The following is a 15,861-nucleotide window of genomic DNA, read 5'->3' as shown; positions in this document are numbered from 1 at the left end:
TCACCAACTCCCTAAACTTGCTTATTCGGTAACAACTAAATGCAAAATCATAATACTAACTCTCAATTCTCATATGTTCGATCTCTCAAATATGTAACACTAACTCTTATAATAGCTTGAAAGGTATGAGAAAAGAAAAAATTACAACTCGAATAGATGAAGATGTAGTTTTAGAATTTCGGCTTAATATGTTTTTGTATTTAGTTGTTACGGAATAAGCAAGTTTAGGGAGTTGGTGAGAAACTTATAAAATTCAAGGAGCTAATCTACTTTTATGGATAAGTTCATGCAATTGGTGATATGAAATAATCAAGTTTAAGTTTAAGGAGCTGATGAGACACTTGTAAAGTTCAAGAAGTCAATCTATTATTATGGACAAGTTTAGGGAGCTTGTGATGTATTATGCCGTTAAACATCAAAAATTTTGTCTTCGTCATGTGGTTTTGAACATTCCAAAGGTTTATTCTCCAATCTTTACATTATAGAATTTTTTTAGTTAACCAATATAAATTCATTAATTTAACTCTATATTAATTTTATTTCTTAATTTATGTAACATATCCTAAAATGACTTATATAATGAAACCGATGGAGTAATGTACATTTACCTAATTATGAACCAAAACGTACCAATGAAGTATGCTCAAATATATTCTATTTTCACTTTTTGTTCATATTTAACAATTTAATATATAGGGGTGAGATCCAGCGTGACAATGGCTTAAGTTGTGACAATAAGCTTATTGTGTGACACAACAAAACTATGTCGTTTTGGCAATAGAATTCTAACAAAAAACACGCGTCAATTCTCCTTTGTTCCTCACAGGAAAAACGCGCGAATCAAACTCATTCTTCAACATTCTTGATCGATTTTCTTCTCTCACAATCATCGATCGATTTCTAATCTGAGATTAAACTCTGATTTTCTTCTACGTTGAATTATCGATCGATTTCCTACTATCAACATTACTGATCGATTCTCTTGACATCAACAATATCGATTGATTTCTCATCTGTATTCATATAATTCAATCTGAATATGGAATACGAACACCAAAATATGGAATCTGAAGACAACAATCAGTGCAATATGGCACAGACCACAACATCATTTGCAGGTATTTTGCTGTTAGCTGAAACTTTACATTTATGTGATATATATGGATTTGTTGATAATAGATTCATCCGAAATTTATCTGATATATATGGATTTCTTGATAATAGTTGTTATAAAATTATTTTCAGACTTGATAATAGCTTTCTTACAGTAATGAGCAAACAAAAACTGTACTGTAAATTCTAACAAATTGTAATTCTTGTTCCATGTGAATATATCATTTGTTCAATATTAATATATTATTTGTTCAAACTAGATATACTAATTGTTCCGAACTAATGTAACATTTGTTCAAAATACATATTTGTCCTAATCTCAACTCTCTTACCTGTTTTGTAGATTTGCTTTCGCCTAGTTACTCTTCTACTGCAATTGTACCTTACACACCAGAAGTAATCACAAGACTCAGCCCTAACGGAACAAAAATATGGATTCCTAATTATTCAAATGAGTTAAAACCTGCTCTTAGAATGATATTTGAGAATTATAATAAAGCTCAAGAATTCTACAAATCATATGCTTGTGCTGCTGGATTTAATAGTAGGATATCAACTTCAAGAAAGAAAAAAGGTGTTATAAAAGAACAATTTTTTGTATGCAATAAAGAAGGTTACAAATATCACAAAAGAAAAGCAACATCCAGTGATATAAAAACCAGAAAAAGGACACTCAGTCGCGTAGGATGCAGTGCTAAAATGATTATCAAATTTTCCGACAATGGAAACTATGAAGTGACACAGTTTAAAAAAGAACATAATCATCTTCTATACACTCCAGGATGTGTACAATATCAAAAAGAGGGCAGGAACATGAATCTTCTACTGAAAAAGATGGTAGTTAATAATGCAAAGATAAAAAATCTTCTTCATAATTGTTATGCATTATAAATAATGTATTCTGTTTACTTATAGAATTTTACTCATTTCATCTAAAAATAAATGAATTCTGATTTGGTTGAACAGATGAATGTTGGTCCTCTAAGAACTTATAGACAAGCAAAGGAACTTTATGGAGGATATGAAAATATTGGTGCATCGAAGATAGATTTTAAAAACTTCCAGAGAGACTTGAAAGCATATATTAAGGATTCAGATGCACAAATGTTTGTAGATAATTTTCAGAAAAAAAAGGAGTTATGGAGTGCATTATTTTTCGAATTTGAAGTAGATCAAGAAGGCAGACTCTGTAGAGCTTTATGGGCAGACCCTATATGTATCAAAAACTACGCTCTTTATGGCGATATGGTCTCATTTGACACAACATATAGCACAAATAGGTACTACATAATAATCTTTGGTATAAAATTTTAGCTTTCTGCATTTCATATACTGATTTTGAAACACAAAAATTGTATCATGTTCTTCAAATAGAAAACTTATTTTTATGTTACAATGAACATGTATAATATGATATTTGGACCATTTACTGGGGTTGACAACCACAAAAAATGTATTACATTTGCATCTTGTTTCGTGGCTAACGAAGATATTGCATCATTTGAGTGGGTTTTTAAAACATTTCTGAAAGCAATGGACAACAATGAGCCGACTTGCTTGATAACAGACCAAGATCCAGCAATGATAGTTGCAATAAAAAATGTTTTTAAAAAAACAAAACACAGATTTTGCATGTGGCACATTATGAAGAAGATGTCAGACAAAATAGGTACAGAAAATAATTATATACTATTTATTTTCTATTGTCTCATTCAATAAATACAATGTTCAAATATAATACATGTGTTGTTCAATATGAATACATAAAATGTTCCAAAATGATATATGTGTTGTTCAATACGCATACATTAATTTTATTCTAAACTCTATTCTTACAAATACAGGAAGACAAATAATGCAAGAAACATATTTTATTACAAAAATAAATTCTTGCGTGTGGAGTGTAGAATTGGAACCAGAAGAGTTTGAACAAAAATGGATGGAAATTATTTTGGAATTCAATTTACAAGAACATGGATGGCTGAAACACATGTATGATATAAGATCAACATGGATTCCTGCTTATTTCAGAGACTCATTCCTAGCGGGCTTAATGAGAACAACCTCAAGGTCAGAAAGTGAAAATCACTTCTTCACTTCTTTCACAAAAAGTCATTTGACTCTCATTGAATTCCTCCTCCGGTGTGAGGGTGCAATGGAAGCACAAAGACATGCACAAGGAAAAAATGACAATGATTCTAAACACTCAATACGGTATCAGAAAAGCATGGATCAGAAGTATTTACAAGAACAATTTTCTATGAATTTCAAAAACAAGTGATAGATGCTTCATTTAAATGTGGCGTTGATGATATACAGAAACACACTGACAAATGCAGAATCACTGTAAGAGAAAAAGGTAAAAAAACAACATATCAGGTTGTTTATAATACAGACAACAGTGACACAACATGTTTGTGCAAGATGTTCAATAGAGCAGGAATTCCCTGTAGACATATGGTGCTTGTATGGAAGGATAGGATGCTGGAAAAAATTCCTGACCAGTATGTGCTAAACAGATGGAAAATATTACCAGAGATAACATTGCAAAATAATGTTATAGAAGAATGTGCTAGAACAATGGGAAAGAAAATAATGTTGAATAACTTATGGAGTGAGATTCACATGACTGTGTGTTTGGCTGAAGGGGATGAAGAGGACCTAAATAATCTCACAAGAAACATTCAAACATTGAGGACAGAGCTGGAAGCAAAGAAAAGAAAGAACATCAACAATTCTAGTAAAATTCAAGACATAGAGATGTTGGTTGGAACAAGACATAGAGATGTTGGTTGGAAGCAAAGAAAAGAAAGAACATCAACAATTCTATATATATATATATATATATTAAGAGGAGAGATCAGGTGTGACACATTCTTTACGGTGTGACAAGGCTTATTGTGTGACAACAGTGGCTTTTTAGTAATTGTATAAAAAACGGAGGGGTATATTTGTAATTTTCCGCGCGTAGTATAAATAGTTGTTAAGTCAGGGGTATAGTTGTAATCTCCTTTGTTTGTCTTGTTTCTTTCTTCTCCGGTTCTTCTCCGATCTTTCTCTGGGTTTTTTCCGATTGCTGTATCATTTCCGATCGTTCTTTTGTGGATTTTTTCGGTCGATTACTTTGTTCCGGCTCTCATTTTGTGTTTTTTGGAAGATATCGGTGAGTGTCTCTATGTTTTTCTTTTCGTTTTCATCGTATTTCTGTTTGTTGTTTTTTCATTTCCGTTCGTTTTTTTGTTGAATGTTTTGTTCCACTTTTGTCTCTCATTTCCTGTAACTTTTTTTTATTTGTAGGTTTCGCTCTGCTTTTGTGTATTTTTGAATATATCGGTGAGTTTCTTTGTGTTTTCTTTGTTCATTTTAGATTTTGTTTTATGCATGTTCTTAGTATTTTTGTTTAGTTTTTGTATTTTGTTTTTATTTTTTGTTTTTTTGATTTTTTAGGGTTTCTTCGTCATTTCATTTTGTTTTTTCATTTTTTCATTTTGTTATCGTCTATCATTTGTTAGTTTTTTGACTTGTATATATGTTTTTTTTTTGTTTTTCAGTATATATTAGAATGTCGAAAGCTACTTCTAGTAGGAAAGATTGTTCGAGTGAGCATGTTATTGAGCCTGCGTTGCTTGCTGCTATAAACTCTGATTATATGGAAGGTGATGACGAGAGGTACTATTTTGTTACTTATGTTTTTATGGAACAATATTTGTATTTGTATTGAACAGTATATGTTTTTGTATGGAACTATATATGTATTCGTTTTGAACAATTTATGTTTTTGTTTCGAACAATATATGTTTTCCTTTTGAACAATTTATTTATTCATTTGTACCAATTTATAAGTTTGTTTGTAACTATATATGTATTTTGTTGATTCAGTATTGTTGTTAATTTTTTGTTATATTTTATGTTTGAAGGGTATGTGAGAAGAATAGTGATAAAGGAAGTAAACAGAAATTTGTGAAGAAATCTCATGCTTTGAAGAATAAGTCATCAAATATTGGTGTTCCTGTTGATGAAAGTTCTTCTAATGCTTTGAAGGATGTAGAAAGTTGTTCTGATGCTGATGAAAGTTCTTCTGACGCTCGTGAAAATATGAATGATCCTGATTTTGTTATCAGTGCGAGTACACCATCTGAAGAACAAGCAGATGATGAATATGTTGTTTCTGGTTCTTCTAGGTTGAAGAGGAAGAATGTTGATGTTGTGAAAGTATCTGGTGGTTCTAGATTGAAGAGGAATAAGGTTGAGTTTGTGAAAGGAGTTTGTTCTTCTAGATCTGTGAACCGTGGTTGTAAAAGAAGGATTGTGAAGAAGGATAGTTGCTATTCTGTTATGGAGCAAGATTTATCTGGTGTAGTATTGAATCAGAGGGTGCGTCCTACAGCATTTAGTAAGTTTGTGAAAACAATGCCAGAGACACACAAAGCTGCCATTAGGAAGATTGGGTTTGGTGGTTTTTTGTGTCTCGATCTTGGGAAGCTAAATGGATTGTTTTGTTCCAAGGTTGTGTGTTCTGTTGATCCTGACAGATGCTGTTTTATTCTTCCTGGTAATGACCGGATTGATTTGAGTGAAGAGGATTTCCATTGTGTTTATGGCCTGCCATATGGAGGAAAGGAAATTAAGGAAGCGGATAGTAACAGTGGGGATAGTTGGACCAAATTTTTAGAGACTTGGAGGAATTCTTTTGGTCTAAGTAGTGGCAGTCCTAAGGATAAAGATGTGCTTCATAGGCTGAAAGATCTGTTGAAAGTGGATGTTTGTGATGAGTTCATCTGGAACTTCTTGTTATTGTTGTAAATTCTTGCATTCGGTCAAACAAGAATAGGGCCTTGTACAATAAGTTTTTATTCAGTTGCATGGATGTGACTGAAATTTCAAAGTTGGATTGGTGCCGGTTTAGTTTTAGGCATCTTATAAATTCTGTTCGTTCTTTCAAGAACGATAATAATCCGTATTTTTTCACAGGCCCTCTACCATTTATACTGGTAATTGTTTGAATATGTTGCAATTTATTTTTAATAATTTTTTGTATTTGCTTTTAATTTGTTTTTCTCATTTTTTTTATTGTAGATATGTTATTTTGATCGATTGAAACGTGGGGTTGATTTTAGGCCCCGATCGTTTCCTTTAACCTCTGTGTGGAATAATGTTCTAATCTCTAAAAGAATTAGATTGGAAAAAGCCAGTGGTTTTGGCAAGGGAATTGTATTGAAGAGATTAGTTAAATCTGAAGCAGAGTTAGAATGTGAAGGGCCCCATGTTGAATGTAAGAAGAAAAATAAGAGAGAAGAAGAGAAGAAGAAGAAGAGAGAAGAACAGAAGAAGAAGAAGCATGTAGAAGGAGAAGAAGAAGATAGTCAACAAGGAGTTTCTGGCTGTCCCAGTTACTTCATGGTATGCATCTGTGTTTATCTTTTACATAGAAGATTCTGTTTTGTTTTGATAAGTTATTAAATACTGTTTTTATAAATGCAGGAATTCATATGAATGTTTAAATCAGTGGGTGAGATATTAGCTAATGCTGTAACTCAGATGTTTAAGTTGGTGGATGAAGCTGAAAATATCTTTGAGGATAGTGACTTTCCAGTAAGGATGAATAAATTTGTTGAAAATGTTTTTACGAAGTACAGGGTCAGTAAGGAAGAGAGGATGAGCCAGCGTTCTGACCGAATGCCAACAAGTGAGCATTCGGGAAGTTTATTTAAAGAATGTGATGATGATAATGATTTTTTTAATCTGCCTGGCTTTTGGGAAGAATACAATGCTGTTAATGAAGAATATAACAAGCAGGTTCAGAAAAAGGTAGCTGAAGGTTCAGAAAAAGAGAGAGGAGGAGAAGAGAAGGAAAAGAATAAGAAGAAGAAGAGAGGAGTAGCGAAGAAATTTACAGGGAAAGTAGGGTCATCTGGAGGAGTGAGGTTGAAAATAAAGATGAGTTCTGCTCCTTAATTTGAGTTGTTAACCCAGTCTTTAGCTGATGAGCCTATTTCATCTGAAATGTAATTTATTATTTTTGAATAATTCCTGTTTTTTGTGTTGGAACATCTCAATTAATATTTGTGGATTAATTGATGTTTTTTTTTGTTTGTAGGGCTGGTGATATTATTTCTAGTGCTGGTGCTTTGGTTTGTTTAAATCAAGATTAAGTGGATGAGGTTGATTGTACTGATGAGATTGTGTAAGTTATTATTTGTTGAACAAATGGTTCAGTTGTTTGGAACCTTTCTTGTATATGTGTGGAACTATTTTTTCTTATATATTTGAATTGTTTTATATTTTCACCAGTGATATTGATGATGAAATTAAGGCAAACATGTCTAATTCTGATGATGATTCTGATTCTGATGATGATATCGACTTGGAGTCTTTGCCTGGAGATGTTCCAGATGAATATGCCGATATGTGTAGATGGGCTAACAATTATTTATGTAATGGGATGACAGTTTTTACTACATTTGAAGATTACATTTTTGGTCATCCTGTGAAAGCAGTTATATTGAGGAAGGATATCCGTCTATTGGCTGATTTAGATCCAATAGGGTGTGGCCCAATTTTGTATTACATGAGGTATTTTTTTTATCCATAATTCCATGTTTGTATTAGTGATTATATTGTTTTATTTTTTTTTTAAATGGCACATTTACTGTATATGTTTCGTGTGTGTTTTGTACAGGCACCTTTATGATTTGATTGTGAAGAATGTTAGAGTTGATACCAGCTTCTCCCTTGTTGATCCAAGCATAACTAATCATTTTGAAAGACTTGATACGATTAGGGAGAAGATCAAGTTTTTGACTGATAGATACGAAGAGTCTAGCAACAAATACTTGTATTTGATACCTAGAAACAAACAGTATGCATTATTTGTCTATACTGATGATTTTTTTTATTTGATTAATAATGTATTATAGTTTTACTAATGTGTTTCTTTTCTTTAGGTTTCATTGGACTTTGACTGTGGTTGATCTTCAGGGTAAACGTGTTTTTCTTTTGGATCCACTGAAATCTCGTTTGCCCTTGGAAAATGATGAATGGAGATTTGTTGTTGATCAGTATGTTTAATAATCAAATGGTTTTTTATAATTTATTTTATTTTTTGAATGTAATAGTTTGATATATATATGATTTTGTTTTGCAGATCTATTTTTTCTTTTTATCATGAGAAGTTTACGGTACAATGGATTCGCCCTGTGGTACGTGTTTAATTTGTATATATATTTGTGTATTTTTTGTTGTATTGTTTTTTAAGTTGTTTGTATTTTATTTTGCAGAATATTCCTTCTCAGACAGATACTAAAAGTTGTGGTTATTATGTCATGAAGTACATGCATGACATTGTGTCTGAAAAAGTTTTGAATATTGACAATATAGTAAGTGTTTATTCTTTTAACAATTGTTTTTTCTTCTTAAAAAATTTGTGTTTTTCTTGGAACAATTAGTTTTAATATATGTCATTTTGAAGTTATAGTTTTGATTCATGATTTTAATTGTGATATGTTTTTTAGTGGGATAAGTATGCTAGGAGGTCATCTTACGAAGAGTCTAGCAACAAATACTTGTATTTGATACCTAGAAACAAACAGTATGCATTATTTGTCTATACTGATGATTTTTTTTATTTGATTAATAATGTATTATAGTTTTACTAATGTGTTTCTTTTCTTTAGGTTTCATTGGACTTTGACTGTGGTTGATCTTCAGGGTAAACGTGTTTTTCTTTTGGATCCACTGAAATCTCGTTTGCCCTTGGAAAATGATGAATGGAGATTTGTTGTTGATCAGTATGTTTAATAATCAAATGGTTTTTTATAATTTATTTTATTTTTTGAATGTAATAGTTTGATATATATATGATTTTGTTTTGCAGATCTATTTTTTCTTTTTATCATGAGAAGTTTACGGTACAATGGATTCGCCCTGTGGTACGTGTTTAATTTGTATATATATTTGTGTATTTTTTGTTGTATTGTTTTTTAAGTTGTTTGTATTTTATTTTGCAGAATATTCCTTCTCAGACAGATACTAAAAGTTGTGGTTATTATGTCATGAAGTACATGCATGACATTGTGTCTGAAAAAGTTTTGAATATTGACAATATAGTAAGTGTTTATTCTTTTAACAATTGTTTTTTCTTCTTAAAAAATTTGTGTTTTTCTTGGAACAATTAGTTTTAATATATGTCATTTTGAAGTTATAGTTTTGATTCATGATTTTAATTGTGATATGTTTTTTAGTGGGATAAGTATGCTAGGAGGTCATCTTACGGTGTAGATGTGATGAATGAATTAAGACGAGATTTGGGAGATATTATTTTGAGATATGGTCTTGATAATGAAAATGGTGGAGGAGGTCGTATAAGGAGGATTGTTAAGGAATCAAAGTACCTCCGTTCTCCTTTTATTTCTCGGCATCCAAAGTTGCTGGATAACATGGATAGTCGTAAAAGGAGGATTGTTGAATTTGCACTGAGTCCTTTTTTAAGCAGGTAAGAGGTTCAAGTTATGTTTGTTATATGAATTTATATGTTATTTTGGCATATACTGATAGTTTTTTTTCTTGTTCTGAAGTGATGTATTTTTCAGTGATGGACACACCTTTATTAATAAACGGAAGATTTTATCAATGTCTGGTCATGATCATATTGTCAATAATATTGCGGATGCTTGGAGTTCAATTTTGAACACTAAAGAATTGAAGAAATATAATGGAAAACCGAAAAGATTTTTTTTCAGTACATATCCTTTTGTATGTTTCCTAACTTTGTAAGTTTGTTTTTTGTTTTCATTCTGTTAATAATTGTTGTGCTAAATGTTGTTTTGATTATTTTGTAGACTCTTCTGTTTTCTGGAGCTAGTAGATCAAGAGAATATAATTTTACGGAAAGGCTTCAGTATGAACTTTCTTTTTTCAAATTTAAAAACTTGGCTGATGTTGAATTGGTAAGTTTTATGGTGGAACAGCAGCTGTTGAATATTGTTAAATGTGTTGATATACTAATGTTTTTTGGTGTTTATTAGGTGTTTTTCCTTGTTATTGCTCATGGACATTTTTATCTGATTGTTGCCAACAATCTTTCAAAGACTGTTGAAATATTGGATAATATGACACTCCCTCGGAAAATCAGTTGTTCTGATAAGTATGATGATTGTCCGGAACAATTGGTATGTTGTAACTTGATTTATTTCATTCTTTGTTTTTTTTGTATATGTGATAACATATTTTCTGATTTGTTTGTTGTAGTTAAAATCATATGCTCATTTTGTTTTCAAAAATGATGCTTCTTCATTAAAACAAATGTGTTCATACAAAGTGCGAATCCTGAGGATGAAGTGGAGAAGCAATAATAACCACAATGATTGTGGTATTTTTCTTTTGAAACATATGGAAACATACATTGGTCAGAGTGTGAATGAATGAAATATTGGTTTGACAAAGAATTCTGAGGTATATCTTGTAAATTCTTTTTTTAACAGTTTGTATTACTATTATTCTATTTTATTATATCATTTTTTTTGCAGGGAAAAGAGTTTAGAAAGCTTAGAATTTTTTATTGCTGGAGAATTCTTTTGAATCCAATAAATCAACTTATTGAAGAAATTGATGAGAAGTCAAAAGAATGGGTTGTTGGAGCTGGATTAAATTTAGAATAGCATATTTTTTATGTTAAATTTGTAAATATATTTTAGAATTTGTAAATATACTTTAGAATTTGTATATAAATTTTTAGATGATTGTGTTGGAACATAGTAGTAATTATATTTGAATGGGAAATGATTTTAGATCACATTATAGTAAATAAAAAGAATTTAAATATTGTTGATTGATCAACATAATATTTATTCCGGAACAACATATTTATTCGGATTGAACAATACAGTTCATGTAATTGAACAAATGGTTCATTAATTCGGAACAAATGATATAGTTATATTAAAGAATTTGTACAATTTATTGTTGACAAAGTGTCTATTTATACAAGAATACAGTTTGAGTTGTGTTCAATGACTAGTCTAAGATACAGGCCTAGATATGAGGAACTAACTATAAGATACAAAGTTATCAATGAATTTGTAGAATTCAGTATACAGCATTTTTCAATACTCAACGTAATATTTATTCCGGAACAACATATTTATTCAGATTGAACAATACAGTTCATTGAATGGAACAAATGATATAGTTACATTGAACAAGTGGTACAATTTGGTATACCTTTGGATCAATATAAGAGCATATCCAATGGTTCACACTCTCAACCACCTTATATACATTAGCCATTTAATAAACATCATTTTATATAACAAATTGTGTTGGAACAAAGTACTAATTATGTTGTAATGGGAAATGAGTTTAGATCACATTAAAGTAAATAAAAAGAATGTAACTATTTCTGATGGAACAATGTAATATTTATTCCGGAACAACATATGTATTCGTATTGAACAATAAAGTTCATGGAATGGAACATAGTATGTATACCGTTGGAAGAATATAAGAGTATATCCAATTGATCAGTAAGTTTGCTTTTGAGGATTCACCCTGTAAAATAGAAAATGAAATGATATAGTTACGTTTTTTCAATAATAAGGGATCAATAAGTAATCACTGTTTGTTTGAATATAACTAATACATGGTATATGTTTCATTAAAGTTTTAATGAATAAATGAGGAAATACTTTCGTTGTAATGAATAATTGTTAATAAAATGAATACAGATTTATTTTAATTTGATTTTAATTCATACCCTTTGCAATAATAAATAAATGAGGAAATACTTATTGATTCTGATACGAATAGTTTAAGAGACTGATTTACATATTTATATAGGAAATAATACCAATAGTTTAAGAGAGTGATTCACAGTTTAATTTAGTTTGCATTTAATAAATATATTCATGTACGTAATATTCTTAATACTGTTGAGACTTACAATATTCATGTACGTAATGCGTGTTTCATTGCAGGAAAAGTAGAATTTGAAGAGTCTAAATTAATAAAAGCTTTTGAGTTTCCCAATGGATAATCATTTGAATGAATGAAAGCGTGTTTTGATAGTATGAAGTTGAAGAGACTAAATAAAATTCTATAAATAGTATTGCTCTCTTTATTGATCGTATTTTTTAGTACAATTTGGATTGAAGGAAATATGTCAGGAAGCAGTTCCAGTTCGTCTAAGAGATCGAGGTCTTCTTCTCCTGTTCAACCTTTAGTATCTAAAGAACGGAGTGAAATTCCTGATGAGTTATTTAAAGTTATTGAAGATATGGAGGAAACTTTTATGGAAGGGGATATTGACTCCATCATAAAGAAGCTGAAGGGCATGAAGGCTTTCATGTCTTTATTTTGTGACTCAATGATGTGTTTCATTGAGAAAGAAGTGGAGGAGTAGGTGGAGTTGCAGGAGAAGCTGGAGGAAGTGAAGATGAATCTGAAGGACCAGATTAAGAAATATAACAATGATATTACGGGTCCTAATGATGGTTTATTTTAATGTTTTTTTATAATTGTGAAAAATTGTTTTTATTTTTATGTTTTTATATTTTTTCTGTTTATGTTTGTATGTTTTTTTTATTTAATGATATATTTTTTTTGTTATGTTTTTTATACTGCTATATATTATTGATGTTCATATATTGTTAGTGTAAAGATATGTTGTTTGAAATTAACACACATGTTCAGTACGTAAAGCATGTAGTTATATTCCTGATGAACTTTTTAAGGTCATTGTTGATATGGAGGAAACGTTTATGGAGGGGAATGTTGATTGCATTATGGTGAAGCTGAAGGGCATAAACGCTTTTATTTCTTTATTTTGTGTGTCTGTGATGTGTTTTATTCTGAAACAAGAGTAGAAGAAAGTGGATTGAAGGAGAAGCTGAAGGAAGTGAAGAAGAATCTGAAAGACAAGTATGAGCAATGTAACAATGATGTTTTAGGTTGCAATAATGATCTTATTTGATCTTTGTAAGAAATGTATTATCAAGACATATAATAACAAGTTGTTCTTATTAAAAATCACAGATTTCAAAGTGAAGTGAAATAACAAAATATAATGTTAGAGTAAAGAAAGTTTAGATATATGGATTTTACCTTATCTTTTTGCTTTTTCTGGGCAGTTTCTAATGTCATGGTTGCACAATTGGTGACATCCTTTGCACATCCTTTGTTTTTTTTGTGATTGTTCAATTGCTTTCTCTTTTTCTCCCTTCAATCTTTTCTCACTGTTTGTAAGCCGAATCCCAGTTCCTTTGTTTTTAGAAATTTTAGGTTCTTTGATTAGAACTTCAGAGGGCCGACTTGTTCCAACCAACATCTCTATGTCTTGAATTTTACTAGAATTGTTGATGTTCTTTCTTTTCTTTGCTTCCAGCTCTGTCCTCAATGTTTGAATGTTTCTTGTGAGATTATTTAGGTCCTCTTCATCCCCTTCAGCCAAACACACAGTCATGTGAATCTCACTCCATAAGTTATTCAACATTATTTTCTTTCCCATTGTTCTAGCACATTCTTCTATAACATTATTTTGCAATGTTATCTCTGGTAATATTTTCCATCTGTTTAGCACATACTGGTCAGGAATTTTTTCCAGCATCCTATCCTTCCATACAAGCACCATATGTCTACAGGGAATTCCTGCTCTATTGAACATCTTGCACAAACATGTTGTGTCACTGTTGTCTGTATTATAAACAACCTGATATATTGTTTTTTTTACCTTTTTCTCTTACAGTGATTCTTCACTTGTCAGTGTGTTTCTGTATATCATCAGCGCCATATTTAAATGAAGCATCTATCACTTGTTTTTGAAATTCATAGAAAATTGTTCTTGTAAATACTTCTGATCCATGCTTTTCGATAGGAATTGGTGTTTGAGTCATAGGTATTGAGTGTTTAGAATCATTGTCATTTTTTCCTTGTGCATGTCTTTGTGCATCCATTGCACCCTCAAACCGGAGGAGGAATTCAATGAGAGTCAAATGACTTTTTGTGAAACAAGTGAAGAAGTGATTTTCACTTTCTGACCTTGAGGTTGTTCTCATTAAGCCCGCTAGGAATGAGTCTCTGAAATAAGCAGGAATCCATGTTGATCTTATATCATACATGTGTTTCAGCCATCCATGTTCTTGTAAATTGAATTCCAAAATAATTTCCATCCATTTTTGTTCAAACTCTTCTGGTTCCAATTCTACACTCCACACGCAAGAATTTATTTTTGTAATAAAATCTGTTTCTTGCATTATTTGTCTTCCTGTATTTGTAAAAATAGAGTTTAGAATAAAATTAATGTATGTGTATTGAACAACACATATATCATTTTGGAACATTTTATGTATTCATATTGAACAACACATGTATTATATTTGAACATTGTATTTATTGAATGGGACAATAGAAAATAAATAGTATAGAATTATTTTTCGTACCTATTTTGTCTGACATCTTCTTCATAATGTGCCACATGCAAAATCTGTGTTCTGTTTTTTTAAAAACATTTTTTATTGCAACTATCATTGCTGGATCTTGGTCTGTTATCAAGCAAGTCGGCTCATTGTTGTCCATTGCTTTCAGAAATGTTTTAAAAACCCACTCAAATGATGCAATATCTTCGTTAGCCACGAAACAAGATGCAAATCTAATACATTTTTTGTGGTTGTCAACCCCAGTAAATGGTCCAAATATCATATTATACCTGTTCATTGTAACATAAAAATAAGTTTTCTATTTGAAGAACATGATACAATTTTTGTGTTTCAAAATCAGTATATGAAATGCAGAAAGCTAAAATTTTATGTCAAAGATTATTATGTAGTATCTGTTTGTGCTATATGTTGTGTCAAATGAGACCATATCGCCATAAAGAGCGTAGTTTTTGATACATACAGGGTCTGTCCATAAAGCTCTACAGAGTCTGCCTTCTTGATCTACTTCAAATTCGAAAAATAATGCACTCCATAACTCCTTTTTTTTCTGAAAATTATCTACAAACATTTGTGCATCTGAATCCTTAATATATGCTTTCAAGTCTCTCTGGAAGTTTTTAAAATCTATCTTCGATGCACCAATATTTTCATATCCTCCATAAAGTTCCTTTGCTTGTCTATAAGTTCTTAGAGGACAACATTCATTTGTTCAACCAAATCAGAATTCATTTATTTTTAGATGAAATGAGTAAAATTCTATAAGTAAACAGAATACATTATTTATAATGCATAACAATTATGAAGAAGATTTTTTACCTTTGCATTATTAACTACCATCTTTTTCAGTAGAAGATTCATGTTCCTGCCCTCTTTTTGATATTGTACACATCCTGGAGTGTATAGAAGATTATTATGTTCTTCTTTAAACTGTGTCACTTCATAGTTTCCATTGTCGAAAAGTTTGATAATCATTTTAGCACTGCATCCTACGCGACTGAGTGTCCTTTTTCTGGTTTTTGTATCACTGGATGTTGCTTTTCTTTTGTGATAGTTGTAACCTTCTTTATTGCATACAAAAAATTGTTCTTTTATAACACCTTGTTTCTTTCTTGAAGTTGATATCCTACTATTAAATCCAGCAGCACAAGCATATGATTTGTAGAATTCTTGAGCTTTATTATAATTCTCAAATATCATTCCAAGAGCAGGTTTTAACTCATTTGAACAATTAGGAATCCATATTTTTGTTCCGTTAGGGCTGAGTCTTGTGATTACTTCTGGTGTGTAAGGTACAATTGCAGTAGAAGAGTAACTAGGCGAA

The sequence above is a fragment of the Euphorbia lathyris genome, chromosome 2, assembly GCF_963576675.1.
Source record: "Euphorbia lathyris chromosome 2, ddEupLath1.1, whole genome shotgun sequence".
Taxonomy (NCBI): domain Eukaryota; kingdom Viridiplantae; phylum Streptophyta; class Magnoliopsida; order Malpighiales; family Euphorbiaceae; genus Euphorbia; species Euphorbia lathyris.
Note: the sequence above shows the minus strand (reverse complement) of the source record.